The sequence below is a fragment of the Saccopteryx leptura genome, chromosome 2 (assembly GCF_036850995.1).
Source record: "Saccopteryx leptura isolate mSacLep1 chromosome 2, mSacLep1_pri_phased_curated, whole genome shotgun sequence".
NCBI lineage: Eukaryota > Metazoa > Chordata > Mammalia > Chiroptera > Emballonuridae > Saccopteryx > Saccopteryx leptura.
Window position 1 is genome coordinate 240,773,940 of NC_089504.1, and position 16,376 is coordinate 240,790,315.

Here is a 16,376-nt window from a genome sequence, read left to right on the forward strand (position 1 = left end):
CACATACATTGTAGATGTATGTGTGTACGGCTGATTGTACGGCTGCCTCACAGATTCTGGGTATAGTGCCTCAGTGTACTTTGTTTTCATAGTTTCATTGGAGGTAGATTTAGTGGTCCATTGATTGGTAAGACTAGCTGTTGGGACAAATTAAATGGGGTGTCATTTTCACTTTCTGGAGATTGAGGCAATTATAAAGGAGGAGTAAAATAGTAAGTCGTACCCTGTGTCTATCCAGCAAATAACAGGTGTCTTGATGTCCATTTTTGGCGAGACTGAAGTAATCATTAAGAAAAGCCCTGGGCCCTGGCCAGATAGCTTGGTTGGTTAGAACATTGTTCCAAAGCACAGAGATTGTCCCTTTGATCCCCAGTCAGGGCACATACAGGGCCAGATCAGTGTTCCTGTCTCTCTCTCACTCTCTCCTTTGCTCTAAAATCAGTAAAATAAATATATAAAAAAAATAAAAATGAAAGAAAAGCCTTAGAATAAAAAACAGTATTCTATTGAGAGAAAAATTTTAGGGAGTTACAGAAAGTTGGGTCTGTGAGACCAAAGTTATTACCTTGGCCCACTTAGTGTTGCTCTTTACTCATTTGAGACTGTGTAAGCCATTTAGTGTCTGTCCCATTCATGTTCTTTCAGCAAATTCTTCCATAGTTGAAGATTAGGACAATGCAGTCATATATTTAGGGTTTTACTCTATTGTGGTCTGCCTTAATAGTGTTAGAAAGGTGCAGAGGATGTTTTACTTACAGCAACCATGCCTATATATTTTTTGTTTAGATTAAGAGTTGCAGTGACAAATATTTTGTTTTTAAAAAAATATTTTATTATTATTATTTGTATTTTTCTGAAGTGAGAAGTGGGGAGGCAGAGAGACTCCCACATGCACCTGACCAGGATCCACCCCAGCATACCCACCAGGGGGTGATGCTTTGCCCATCTGGGGTGTTGCTCTGTTGCAACTGGAGCCATTCTAGTGTCTGAGGCAGAGGCCACGGAGCCATCTTCAGCGCCTGGGCCAACTTTGCTCCAATGGAGCCTTAGCTGTGGGAGAGGAAGAGAGAGAAAGAGAGAAAGCAGAGTGGGGAGGGTGGAGAAGCAAATAGGTGTTTTCTCCTGTGTGCCCTGACCGGGAATCAAACCTAGGATTTCCACACGCTGGGCTGATGTTCTACCACTGAGCCAACCGGCCAGGGCCTAAACATACTTTTTAATTTAAATTTTTTTTAAGGTTAGAGGAGGGGAGATAGAGAGGCAGACTCTTATACGGGCTCTGACCGGAATCCACCCAGCAACCCCATCTGGGGCCAGTGCTGGAGTACCAAGCTGATTTTAGCACCTGAGGCTGATGCGCTCCAACTACTAAGCTATCCTCAGTGCCTGGGGCTATGCTTGAACCAATTGAACCACTGGCTGTGGGAGGAGAAGAGGAAGAGAAGGGGGAGAGGAAGGAGAGGAGAAGCGGGTGGTCACTTCTCCTGTGTGCCCTGACTGGATTGGAACCCAGGACGTCCATACGCTGGGCTATCCATCGAGCCACTGGTCAGGGCTATTTTCTGTTTTTTTTTGAATTCAGGAATATAATGAGATTTTTCTTAGCTTTGTTTCTCTATTCTTCAGATTACGTAGAAGATTTTATAATTTTTTTAGAGGTACAGTACTCACATTGAAAACGAATTGAAATCCTATCAAAAGTGTGGTGATGTAATTCTTGATCTGTAGATATTTCAGGAAAATTTACTTATATGATGATTCTAAACAAATTACAACAGACACTTTTTTATTTTATAGGTTTATATAACAGTTGAGTAGTTTAACATTGAGAATTTTTACCAAAACATAAATCTACATCTTCTGAAATACAAGTTCTTAAAGTTTGTTATTAAAAACATTTTTAAAAGTATATTGGTTTACATATAAAGTGTAATCACCTGCATGGATTGATTTAAGTGTTGGGGGCACAAGTAGACTAAATTCATTAGTTGTCTATAAATTACTTCAGAGATCTACGAAAGTGATACTTGTTGCTGTTTGGTGATAATCGTGGTGAAACTGAGCTTTGTAACCCAGACAGATGGTGCTATTCTTGAGTCTGTCGGCAAGATCCTATAACATTTAATTAAACAGTGTAATGATTCTCGCGTGAGGATTCATACTTTGATATGTGTAAGCTAATAAACTGGCTTTCTTAGTAAAATTTACAAATTTGATTTAAAAAACAAGTATTGTTTTTAGAAAACTTTTCTAATGAGTTTGTTAAGATAAGTAGCTTGTTCTGGTAGTTTATTAACTCAAAGACTATTCTAGACAGAAATTGAATAGGACTCAGCTAGGTGGGCACTACCTTCTAAAGTAACTTTGATTTTGTTGCCTGACTTTCTCTTATAATAGGTGTGGTATACTGTTAAGAACCCAGATAACTAACAATTTCAAAAAAACTGAGAAATTTGGTGATACATGTAAACTAACACTCATTTTAGAAAATAACTATTGATTTAGATTTCTTGTGACCCACCTTTCATTTTAATATTGGAATTAAAAATAGAAATAATTTATTTTTTGTTACAGAGACAGAGAGAGGAACAGGTAGGGACAGACAGATAGGAAGGGAGAGAGATGAGAAACATCAGTTCTTTGTTGTGGCACCTTAGTTGTTCATTGATTGCTTTCTCATATGTGCCTTGACTGGGGAGCTTCAGCAGCGTAAATGACCCCTTGCTCAAGCCAGCGACCTTGGGCTCAAGCTGGTGAGTTGTGCTCAAACCAGATGAGCCTGTGCTCAAGCCGGCGACCTTGGGGTTTCAAACCTGGGTCCTTTGTGTCCCAGTCAGATGCTCTATCTATTGTGCCACCCCCTGGCCAGGCAAAAAAATAGAAATATTTTAAACAGCCCAATCCAGTTTAATACATTATATGGCTAGATCTTTGTTTAGCTATTTTGTAAAAATCTGAGTTTGGTGATAATATTGTATGTTAAATTTAACAGTTTCATAAATAATACCTTAGTAAGTCATACAACAACATTTCTAGACATCCTGGGAAATTATCCCTTTGTAAAATATTTACTTACCTTTTATTTAATGCCTGTTCTTTAATAGATGGGAGACAAGACTGAAAGGTGATGTTTGATGTTAGATTGGATAACATGAAGGAGCTGGAAGTTTATTCTGTATGAAAAGGAAAATGCCTGAAGGGTTTTAAGGAGGATAATGACATGATCAGATTTATGATTCAAGGAGAAAACTCATGTGGATTTTGTAAAGTGTGTATTTGTGTATTGCAATAGCAGAGAAACCAAAGGCTGAGAGAAGGCTCTGGAAGGGGTACAGTAGTTAGAAATTATGCGGGGCCAGTAGGAATGAAGAGCAAGAAATGGATTCAAGTAATATTTTGGAGGTAGAACTAGCAGGACTTGGTGACCAATTATATATATCATAGAGGAATCAAATGCCAAACAGATGTTTTTGATTTTGTTATTTACATTGTTGCATATGCAAAATGAGAACAATTGACAGCACAGTTGTTAGCAGAAGACTTATGCTTTGATCATGGGAGTGTATATATGAAAGTATTCACTGAGCCTGGGTTCTTGCTGGTAAAGCCCTACAGAACTCAGTTTTAAAATTAAACATTGGCCTGACCTGTGGTGGCGCAGTGCATAAAGCGTCGACCTGGAAATGCTGAGGTCGCTGGTTTGAAACCTTGGGCTTGCCTGGTCAAGGCACATATGGGAGTTGATGCTTCCAGCTCCTCCCCCCCCTTCTCTCTCTCTGTCTCTCCTCTCTCTCTCTCTCTCTCTCTGTCTCTCCCTCTCCTCTCTAAAATGAATAAATAAATAAATAATTATTTAAAAAAATTAAACATTTATGGGAGCTAGGGGCAGACAAGACAGGGCATAGTAAAAAGGAAGTACAATCAAACATTAACACTTGGAACTTGCCTGTTTTCAGAAAATACATGAGGCAGTGAGAATAAGATTTGTCTCCTAAGTTGAGAGAATGATTTGTAAGAGAATGGAGGAGTGGAGAAAAAAGGTGGGGAAGAAAGACAGCAATACTGGTGGTGTGCATGATGGGAATCAGAATATTTTGACAGGGGAGGAGCTCATGAAATTTTAATTATTAGAAATGGACATGAAGAAACCCTGATATGAAGAAAGAAAATGGGGGAGGCTCTGTAACAGCAACTGGCTCTTCCCATCAGCCTTTGTTACATAGAGCATCTGCTTTTTTTTTTTTTAGATTTTATTTTTTGATTTTTGGAAGGAAGGGGAGCGAGAGAGAGGGGGAGGGAGAGAGAGAGGGAGAGAAAGAGAGAAAGAGGGAGAGAGAAGCAGGAAGCATCTACTTGTAATAGTTGCTTCCTGTAGGTGCTTTGACCCTGCAAGGCCAGGGATTTGAACCGGGAACCTCAGCATTCCGGGTCAATGCTTTATCTGCGCCCCCACAGGTCAGGTTAGGCCTCTGCTTTTAATACTAGTTAACTCAGAAAGAGTACATTTTTTTCTTTACAAGTCTGTTTTGGGATGTTTTCATTTAGTTTTTTCTGTTTTTAAAGGTTTGGTTTATATTCATATTGGTGATATTTTTGATAGGAGGATGAAATAGATTTTTACTCTTGTTTTTCTTCTTACCTTTGTGGAAATTGCCATTTTTAGGAATTGGCATAGTGGATAGAATAGAAAGGACACTTGTAAAGACGTAAAGACTGCAAAACATGTCTTGGTCCCTGTTTCTCATTTTGATTTTGGATTCCTTTAAATTTTCATTTCTGTCCTTCTATTCTTTGTTCCCTCAACACTTAGCTTTCCAATTATACAATATTTTTATAGGTATTGAGAGTGTAATTGCTATGCCATGCCATATTTTCTCTCACATACAGTATTAGGAGAAGTTTCCCTGCCATCCCTTTCTGCCTACTCTTCCATACCCCTCCTCTTTCCAGCACATTCCTGGGCTCCCTGTGCGCTGGAGCCTTCCTTGCACTTTTTCTTGGCATTGCCAATTCTCAGTTAAGTGCTAAAATGTACATGTGCACTTCAGAACCTTTTGATATAATCTCCTTGGTGTGTTGGGGGATCCTCTCCAGTTGTTTTGAGTGCACTTACTGGCACAGCATGTATTATCTATTGTCAATTGGCTGTAATTCATTCAGCCTTCCCATGTGGGTAGATTTTTCACTTGGCTACCCTGAAGGTAGAGAGTTGGCTTTCTTGCAGTTGTCATTTTTCTTTAATTTCTCTCCAAGTGAGGTAGTGCTAATGAAATACAAAATATTTCTAAGAAATGAAACTTCCAAGAAATTAAAACTATAAAAAAATTACCCACAATCCAAACTCCATTGGACTAGATTTATCCCAACTTTTCTATTCTTGTTAACGTGCTTGTTTATTGTACATAGATGTAATCACAATGTAAACATGGTTCTTTATTTAGCCGTACACACATTTTCCATGTGGTTGCAATTTTCAAAAGTATAATTTTAAGAGAAAAGTCTAATTTTTTATAAATTTAATAAAATGTAATTATTTTCAAATTTAATCAATATTGAAGGATGAAAGGTCCTTTCCCTAGGGGGAGTTAACTGCCAGTAGTTTAATCTTTATCATTCTTGGGGTTTTTTTCCTTGCTTTTGTGTATATGTTTGCTTATATACATACACAGTTTCAAAATTGTTTTTATTAGATATGGAGTAGATAAAAATAACATGTATAAATCATACATAGGTAGAAAGAATCACAGTATAATGAGTGCTCATATACCTAATGCCCAGAGTAAGAAAAAGAATATTTTCTCTTTTATGAAGTCCTATGGTACCCTTCCCTTTCCATTCTTTCTTCTCCCTTCAGAGGTAACTGTTATTCAGAATTGTGTGTTTTTTATTCCCTGTTAAAAAAGTTTTAATCATGAGTGTTTAGTGTATTTGTGTATATTTGTGTGTGTGTGTGTGTGTGTGTGTGTATATATATATATATATATATATATATATAGTTTTTTGTTTATGAACTTTTTAAATGGAACATATATTCTTTTGCACCTTGCTTTTTTGGTTACATATTAATGTTCCAACAATGTGCAGTCGCAATTCAGTTTTTATTTAAAAATTATTTTAAATTTAGTCATTTTAGAGAAGAGAATGAGAGAGAGAGAGAGAGAACGAGAAAGAGAAAGAGAAAGAAAAAGAGATAGGAACATGGCTTTGTTCCTGTATGTGCCCTGACCAGGGATAGAACCGGCACTCTCTCTGCTTCGGGGTGATGCTCTAACCCAGTGGTCCCCAACCTTTTTTGGGCCACAGACTAGTTTAATGTCAGAAGATATTTTCACGGACTGGCCTTTAGGGTGGGACGGATAAATGTATCACATGACCGAGACAAGCATCAAGAGTGAGTCTTAGATGGATGTAACAGAGGGAATCTGATCATTTTAAAAAAATAAAACATCGTTCAGACTTAAATATAAATAAAACAGAAATAATGTAAGTTATTTATTCTTTCTCTGTGGACCAGTACCAAATGGCCCACGGACTGGTACTGGTCCGCGGCCTGGGGGTTGGAAACCACTGCTCTAACCAACCAAGCTATCCGGCCAGGGCTATACCTTTTTCTTTATTATTATTTTTTAACAGTTGAATTCTGTTTAATATGGTGGAATGGACTATTGTTTATTTAACTATCAACTGTGACAAACATTAAGATTAATTTTTTCTGTAATGGTATAATTATACATCAAATTTTGATAGTTCTAGCCATAAATTCTTTAAAATGTTGTCAGCTTACATTTCTATGGGCAATACATAAATGGACATTTCTTCTAGGCTCGACTGTAGTGAAATTGATTCATTTTAATTCCACTCTGAGCAAAAAAAAAAAAGCCCCTCAGTATTTTAATTTGTAGTTTTTTTGAATTTATAATGAGGTTATGAGCACCTTTTCATACATATGGGTATACATATACAGTGAGTTTCCTTTTTTCCCCCAAAATATTTAATCTCTAATAAGTCTTTTGTTTACTTTTTCTATTCAAAATTTCCAGCCACTCACTGATAGAAATCTTTATTACAAGTCAGACTTTTGCATGTTCCATATGCTCAGTTTCACCTCAGACCTATTTCTTTTTTATTTTTTTGTATTTTTCTGAAGTGAAAAGCTGAGAGGCAGAGACTTCCCACATGTGCCCAACCAGAATCCACCCAGCATACCCACTAGGGGGCGATGCTCTGCCCATCTGGGCCGTTGCTTCATTGCAACTGGAGCCACTCTTGCTCCTGAGGCGGAGGCCAAGGAGCCATCCTCAGCGCCCAGGCCAGCTTTGCTCCAATGGAGCCTTGACTGCAGGAGGGGAAGAGAGAGACAGAGAGGAAGGAGGGGAAGGGTGGAAAAGCAGGTGGGTACTTCTCCTGTTTGCCCTGACTGGGAATGGAACCCAGGACTTCCACATGCCGGGTGATGTTCTACCTACCCGGCCAAGGCCAGACCTTCTGGTTTTTCTAAGAGTGCTTACTGAATGCCTGGAATTACTTCATTGCTTTACAGCTATGTGTATTTTTCCATAAAGGTTCTGTTCCCATTTTTTAGGTAAGAAGACTGAAGACATTTAAGTACCTTGTACAAGTTCACATAGCCGGCAAGTGATGGAACTGAGTCACTGACTTCAGAGCCTGAACACTTAACCAGTGCATTGTATTGTATGCTCTTCTTTCATCTGTCTAGCTTGGGGCTTCTGTGAAGCTCCCCATAGCTATTCCAAACTTTGGTCTCTTTTTTTCATGAGCCTTTTAAAAATTAACAGTGTAGACCCTTATAATTTAGCGTAAGCATGAAGGTAGAAATCACTGGAGCATATAGATTTGCTGGAGATTAATAGAGTGATAATACAGTTTACATTTTTTTTAAAGTTTCATCAGAAATTAATGGAGCAATAATGCAGCTTAAAATTTCTTCTCACAGATAGGCAAGTCGATCTTTTTTCTTTCTTAGACTGTTTTATTCCAAATTGAAGAATCGTTTGGAAATGAAAAGCTAGGGTAATTTATTTTTTTTGAACAGTGACTGGGGCAAGGTAAAAACCTGAGTAACTGTAACTGCAGAGTTAAAAAAAAATTCATCACCTCATTCAGTCTTCTTGTTTTTAAAAATAAAAAGCCAGTTGCTGAAATGCTTTTATAAAATGATTTATTATGATAACATCATATGCTTATTAAAAATAGACATATAGCTTAAACAAAACAAATTTATATTTTATATACAAGCAGCTTGGAGGGAGGCATTTCAGAACTGGTTTAGTTACTTCTCAGTCATCAAGGGACCCAGTTCGCTGGCTCTTGTTCTCCATCATCTTTAGTTTATGATAAGTAACACATTGTCCATTCAAACCCTAGTTGTCATGGTGGCATTCTACATAGGAAGGAAGAGGAACTATAGGAGCCACACCCCTCTTTTTAAAGGAAATTTCCAGGAAATTGCTTACAACACATATGGCCGTGCTTAACCTCAGGGAGGCTGGGCAATGTAGCTAAGTGGGCATATTGTTATCCCCAGCAGTGTAGAGTATAAGTTTCTGTGTAGGAAGGAGCCATTTATGTTTGACTGAACAACTAATAGTGTCTGCTATGCAGAGAAAAGAATATAAATTTCTTCTTATGCTCTGTTAATTGCATTGGATAAGAAGTCATGCTGATGTCACCAATGAACTTCATTAAATAGTTCAGTGTCCAGCACAAGTATTTTCTTTTAGTTAAGGTTAGGAAATGTAAATTATTAACCAGCATTTCGGTGTTATTAGGTATGAAAATAAAAATTTGAAAATATTATATATTTTGTAAGAGATTCAGTTACCTTGGAGATGGGCAAAATGATACTTTGGCTGTATTAAAAATAGATTTTTTTGGCCCTGGCTGGTTGGCTCAGCAGTAGAGTATTGACCTGGTGTGTGGAAGTCCCGGGTTTGATTCTGGGCCAGGGCACACAGGAGAAGCGCCCATCTGCTTCTCCACCCTTCCCCTTCTCCTTTCTCTCTCTTCCCCTCCCGCAGCTAACGCTCCATTGGAGCAAATTTGGTGGCGCTGAGGATGGCTCCATGGTCTCACCTCAGGTGCTAGAATGGCTCTGGTTGCAATGAAGCAACAGCTCAGATGGGCAGAGCATCGCCCCCTGGTGGGCATCCCAGGTGGATCCCAGTTGGGTGCATGCAGGAGTTTTTCTCTCTTCCTCCCTGCTTCTCACTTCAGAAACTCTCACACACACACACACACACACACACACACACACACAGATTTTATTTTTTCTTTGAGAGATTTTTTTAACATGGATTCTTCCATTAATATATAAAGTTTTTATTATCTTTGAGGTACAATTTGCATACAATAAAATGTACCTATTTTAGGGAAATAAGTACAGTTTCATGAGTCTTGACAAATGTATGTATTTGTGAAACTGCCACAACTCCAAATAACCATGCTGTTATAATAGATTCATTTTACCTTTTCTATAACTTTTTATAACTGGAATTATATAGTCTACAGTCATCTTTATCTGGCTTCATATTGTTGTTTAAGTGGGTCATTCCTTTTTATTGCTAAGTAGTAGTTTTTTGTATTGATATACTTCAATTTGCTTATCCATTTTTTATGATTATGAACTTTTGATGTACTGGTTTTTATGTGGGGCATTTGTTTTCATTTCTGTAAATATAGGAATGCACTTGCTGAATCATGTGGGAAACTGAGGTTTCACTTTAGAAAACACTACTAAACTTTAAAAAAATGGTTGTACCATTTTCTTCCCACCAGCTACATATGAGTTCTAATTGCTATTCTAAGGTAGTGAAGTCCCACAAGTTCCTGAAACAATTTACCCGGCAAGCCCACTAGGGTGTGATGCTCTGCCCATTTGGGGCATTGTTCTGTGGCTCAGCAACTGAGCTGCTCTTAGTGCCTGGTACAGAGGCCAAGGAGCCATCCTCAGCACCCAGGGCCAACTTGCTCCAATTGAGCCATGGCTGCAGGAGGGAGAGGGGGAGAAAGAGAGAGATAGAAAAGTGAGAGGTGGAGGGGTAGAGAAGCAGATGGTTGCTTCTCCTCCATGCTCTGACTGGAAATCGAATCCAGAACATCCACATACCAGGCTGATGCTCTACCACTGAACCAATCAGCCAGAGCCAATTTTCTCTTATTTCTTCCAGAAGTTTTATTATGGTACTTACTGGATTTTGGCCTGTGATTAAGTGATCCATTTTTATTTTATTTTATTTTAAAATATAATTTAATTTAATTTTTTTATTTTTTATGGTGTGAAGTGAGGGTTGAAATTTTTTCTGCATGTGGGTATCTAGTTCCAGGATCATTTGTTGAAAAGACTATGCTTTTCTCATTGAATTATTTTGATATCATGGTCAAAAATCAGTTGAATGTATTGATGTCTCTGGGTATACATGGATTTATTTCTGGGGTCTGTAATTCTGTTTATTTGATATATGTCACTTATGCCAATACCATGCCATTATGACTACTGAAATTTTATAGTATCTCGTAAAATCAGGGTAAATTCTCCAGTTCCCGTTCTTTTTTAGAATTGTTTTTGGCTCTTCTAGATACTTTGCATTTCAATATACATTTTAGAATTAACCTGCCAATTTTTTAAATCCTGGCGGAATTTGTTGTGATTTTGTTGAATCAGTAGATCCCATTGGGCAGAATTGACAATATAACAATTTTAGGTCTTCTAGTCTATGAATATGGTCTAGCTTCTATTTCTTTAGATCAGGGGTCCCCAAACTATGGCCTGCGGGTCGCATGCGTTATCAGACCCCCGCCGCACTTCCAGAAGGGGCACCTCTTTCATTAGTGGTCAGTGAGAGAAGCATAGTTCCCATTGAAATACTGGTCAGTTTGTTGATTTAAATTTACTTGTTCTTTATTTTAAATATTGTATTTGTTCCCGTTTTGTTTTTTTACTTTAAAATAAGATATGTGCAGTGTGCATAGGGATTTGTTAATAGTTTTTTTTTTTATAGTCCGGCCCTCCAACGGTCTGAGGGACAGTGAACTGGCCCCCTGTGTAAAAAGTTTGGGGACCCCTGCTTTAGATGTTTAGTTTCTCTCAACATTGTATGTACCGTAGTTTTTGGAATACAATTTTGGAACATATATTATTTAATTTTTCCTTAGTAGTTTATATTTTTCAATGCTGTTATAAGTGGCATTGTTTGTAAATATTATTTTGCAGTTGATTTAGAAATACAATTAAGCTTTGTATATTTCTCTTATATACTACAACATTTCTAAACTCAGCTACTAGTTTTGGTAGCTTTTCTGTACAGTCATTTTATTTTTATAAGTATACATGATGATGTCTGCAAATAAAGATGGTGTTATAGCTTCCTTTCCAATCTGTATGCTTTTTATTTCTTTTTCTTGCTTTACTGCACGAGTTAGGACCTATAGTACAAAGTTTAATAGAAACGGTAAGAGTGTACATCCACTTTGTTCCCTATTTCTTTTTACATATGTAAACAAATTTTTAATGTTCTTCAATTCTTTACCTATTGAATTTTTTTAATCCTTTTTTGTTTATAAATGATACAGTGTGATCATTTAAAAAATTCCTAAATTACCCATGAGTAATTTCCCACAGATATTCTTTCTTTCTTCTGTTTAGCAACCAAGGCCACAGTGTAACCAAACTCACTTTGTTCAAGATTTGGCAGTGTTCAATCTTCCTTCATTAATAGTTGTGTTAGCTGTAGGTTTTTGAACATTCCCTTAATCAGGTTTAGGAATTTACCTTTAATTCCTAGTTTGCTTAGTTTTTTACCATGAAGAGGTATTGAATTTTGTTAAATATCTTTTCTGCATCTATTGAAATGATCATAGGTTTTGTTTTGTTAATATGGGTAATTGCATTGATGGGATTTTTGATTCAAATTAATAGACTTTTGAACTAATTCAACTAAGTTTCAGTTCCCAAGATAAACTCCATGTTAGATTTGATTTGCTAATATTTTGTTACTGACTTTTATATCTATGTCATGAAGAATACTGGCATGTAGATTACTTTTTTATTAATGTCTTTGTCTTGTCTTAGTATTATTGGTTTCCTAAAATGATTTGGGATGTAGTCCCTCTTCTGCTTTCTGAAAAAGTTTGCGAGTAGAACTGGTAGTATTTATTTTTTAGGTGTTTGATAGAATTTTCCAGTGAAGCCATCTTGCCTTGGAGAATTGTTTGTGGGAAGATTTTACATTATGAATTCCATTTCTTTAATAGGTACAGAGCTATTAGATTTCTTCCTATTTTGTGTGTGTGTGTGTTTGGTAACTCATAGAATTTGTCCATTAGTCTAAGTAGTTATAATTATTGACATAAAATTGTTTATAATAATTCCATTATCTTTTCAGTGTCTTTAGGATGTGATGTAGTCCCTCATCATATTGTTCCTTATATTGCCTATTTGTTTTCTTTCTCTCTTGATTAACCTAGTGAGAACTTTGTCAATTTTATTGATCTTCAAAAATAACCAGACTTTCATTTTGTTGGTTTTTTCTTTTGTTAGTCTTTTATATTTCATTTATTACTTCTATGTTCTTAATATTTATTTGACTTAATTTTACATTTGGCTTAATTTACACTTTTTTAGCTCCTGAAAGAAGATTCTTAGAGCAACATTTACCTTTCTTAAAATTTTTTTTTCTGTATTTTTCTGAAGCGGGAAACGGGAAGAGACAGTCAGACAGACTCCCGCATGCGCCCGACCGGGATCCATCTGGCACGCCCACCAGGGGGCCACACTCTGCCCACCAGGGGGTGATGCTCTGCCCCTCTGGGGCGTTGCTCTGTTGCGACCAGAGCCACTCTAGCGCCTGGGGCAGAGGCCGAGGAGCCATTCCCAGCGCCCGGGCCATCTTTGCTCCAGTGGAGCCTCGGCTGCGGGAGGGGAAGAGAGAGAGACAGAGAGGAAGGAGAGGGGGAGGGGTGGAGAAGCAGATGGGCGCTTCTCCTGTGTGCCCTGGCCGGGAATCGAACCCGGGACTTCTGCATGCCAGGCAGACGCTCTACCACTGAGCCAACTGGCCAGGGCCTACCTTTCTTATATTTTATATTTCATAAACAGTCAATTCAAAATATTTTTTTAGTTTGCCTTATAATTTTTTTGGGGGGGTGTCCTACTAAGTTATTCCTAATGTATCCTAATAACTTCTAAGTTATTTAGAAGTATTTAATTTCCAGATTTTTTTTGTGTGTGGGGATGTTCTCAATATTTTGTTAATTTCAAATTTTATGTTCTTCAGAAATTTCAAATTATTATTTTATTTTTTTATTTTTCTTAAGTGAGAAGCAGGGAGGCAGAGAGAAAGAGACTCTCACATGTGCCCTGACTAGGATCCCCCTGGCAAGCCCCATATGGCAGTGGTCCCCAACCGTTTTTGGGCCACGGACCGGTTTAATGTCAAAATATTTTCATGGATCAGCCTTTAGGGTGGGCTGGATAAATGTATCACGTGACCGAGACAAGCGTCAAGAATGAGTCTTAGACGGCTGTAACAGAGGGAATCTGGTCATTTTTTAAAAATAAAACATCATTCAGACTTAAATATAAATAAAACGGAAATAACGTAAGTTATTTATTCTTTCTCTGCGGACCAGTACCAAATGGCCCACGGACCAGTACTGGTCCGCGGCTTGGGGGTTGGGGACCACTGCCATATGGGGTGGGGTGATGCTCTGCCCATTTGGGGCCACTGCTCTGCAGTTGAGCTATTTTAGCACCTGAGGTAAGGCCATGGAGCCATCCTCAGTGCCTGGGGCCAACTTGCTCCAATGGAGCCATGGTTGCTGGAGGCAGAGAGAGATAGGAAGAGAAGGGAGAAGTGGAGAGTTGGAGAAGCAGATGGTCGCTTTTCCTGTGTGAACTGACTGGGAATTGAACCTGTGACATTCACACACCTGGCTGATGCTCTTCTGCTGAGTCAACCGGCCAGGGCCAGAAATTCCAAATTTTAAAACTATGTTGATATTGTTTTATGGCCCAGCATATTGTTTCTCTTGGTGAATGTTTCATGTGCATTTGAAAAAAAATGTGTGTTCTGTTGTTGAGTGTAATGTTTTATAAATGTCAGTTTGGTTATGTTGGTTGATAGTGTTCATGTTTTCTATATCCTTATTGATTTTCTGTCTACTTGTTCTATCAGTTGCTGAGAGGAGGCCTGTTGAAATCTCCAATTATAATTTGGGGTTTGTCAATTTCTCCTTTTAGATATATCAGTTTTTGCTTCATATATTTTGAAGCTTTGTTATTAGGTGCCTACACATTTGGGATTTATGTCATCTTGAAGAATTGACATTTTTATTTATACCAAATCATTTTGTCTTTAACCTAACTTTTCTTTATATTTAAAGTGCATTTTTTGTGGGAAGATATTGTTGGGCCTTTTAAAATTATATCCATTCTGAGAATTGATGTCTTTTAGTTATAATAGACTATTTCTATTTAGTATAATTATATTGATATGATTGGATTTAAGTCTACCCTTTTCCCTTATCTGTCTCATCTATATTTTATTCCCTTTTTTTTCCTGTTTGTTTTTGGATTATTGAAGTATTTTTTTTTATGATTGAACATTATGTTCAAATTGGCTTATTAGATGTCTTTATATTACTTTTTAAGGACTGGTCAAGGGTTTATAATATGAATCTTTAATTCATCACAGTTTACCTCCAAATAGTATTACATTTCTCCATTTACAGTGTAAAAATCTCAGAGCAGTATACCTTTTGTTTTTTCCTTCTGGCCTTTGTGGTATGATTATTACATATTTTTCTCCTAATTCTGGTAAACATTTCACAATACTTGACTACTTTTGCTGTAGTCAGTTAGCTTTTAAAGAAATGTAAGAAATAAGAAAACATGTTTTATACTCTTTTTTGTTTTCCCTTCATCCCTTTTTTTTACATTCTGGGACCCTAACTACATATTTTTAGTTTTATATTTTGTTTTGTTTTTTAATTCATTTCTGTTCTTGTTAAGTTTGTGTTTTCAGTTACACACTTGACCATACTTACAATAGCTGTTTTAAAGTGATTTTTAATTCTCATAGTCATTTCTGGGTTTTTCTCAATGATTTTTCTTCTGGCCATGGGCCTTCTTTTACTACTTCTTTGAATGTCTGGTATTCTTTTATTGAATACTGGACATTGTGAATATTATATTGTTGGAAGTCTGGATATTATTTCTTTCCTTGAAAGAATTGAATTTTGGTTTGGCTGGCAGTTAATTTACTTGTAGATGATGATATTAATATTATTTTTTTTTATTTTTGAGGTTTAATTATTAGGGTGGGTTAGAGCGGTCTTAATACTAGGCCTAATTTTCTTCTTTTGAGGCATGACTCTTCTTCTATGGTCTCTGTTTAGTGCCCAAGGTGTTTAACAGTGTTTTTCACTCTGATTCTTTAGAACTAGACTCGTCTCTCAGCATTGTGTGAGCTGTTAGAACAATAACTCTCTAGCCATTTTTGCCTGGCTTCGTTGAATTTTGCTTGAATATGCAACTTAGTACAGTCTCAAAAAGAACCCGTTGATCTGTGGAGGTCTTCTTCTGCGTAAACTCTCTCCGCTCTAGTAGTGATCTGTTTTCACAAAATTCAGCTGCATCAGAGACCCTAGCTCTGTGCTTCCTGTTGTCTAATGTCTGAAAACAGTTTTATATTTTTTGTGTATTTTCCTAGTTTATGGTGAGAAGACCATTCTGGTGCTTTTGATTTATATTTTAAGTGTTGTATTTGCCCGTGTTTATCATCTTAGTTCAGAATTAGAAGACTTTCTTGTAGAACCAAGGAGTAATTGTTTCAGGCTGGGGGTCCTGAGCCTTAGGTGCATCTACTCAATTCTGGTTGTAGCATGGAAGCAGGCAAAGATAATATGTAAATAAATGGGCATAGTTGTGTACTAGTAAAACTTTACTCACCAAAATAAGTGGCCTGTCTGTGGGCCACAATTTACCAATCTCTGAGCTAGTTGACAGATACAAATAATAGTAGAGTTATGAAATCTTATGATTGGAAGGAAGAATCTTTGAGATTCATATTTCAGATTTGAAAGGAATCTTATAAATCAGTGGTTTTCAACCTTTTTACACTTGGGAACTATTGAAAATAGTATTATTTAGGGGACTGCTAAGGCAGAAATTACCCTGAGCATAAGTGAATTTGACTAAGATCATTGGGTCTATAATCTTCATATAATATCAGGAGGTCAACTCTTACAGACTGGCAGGAAATTTCTGGTGGACTGGTATACAGTCTGTGCTTGAAAAATACTGTTAAAATCATATTGTCCAACCAACTCTTTGATGTTTGAATCCACATCTGGTATTA

At 37.1% G+C, this 16,376-nt stretch overlaps 1 protein-coding gene and 1 non-coding gene across 3 annotated transcripts in view; one reads left to right on the forward strand and one right to left on the reverse strand.

The window, feature by feature from the left end:
- MED13L (mediator complex subunit 13L) overlaps nt 1-16,376 on the forward strand; it is a 277,236-nt gene that overhangs the window by 11,490 nt on the left and 249,370 nt on the right. The gene's annotated exons all lie outside the window — the stretch shown is intronic.
- TRNAA-GGC (transfer RNA alanine (anticodon GGC)) lies at nt 13,006-13,081 on the reverse strand. The gene has a single exon. It is a non-coding gene; the product is annotated as a tRNA-Ala (tRNA).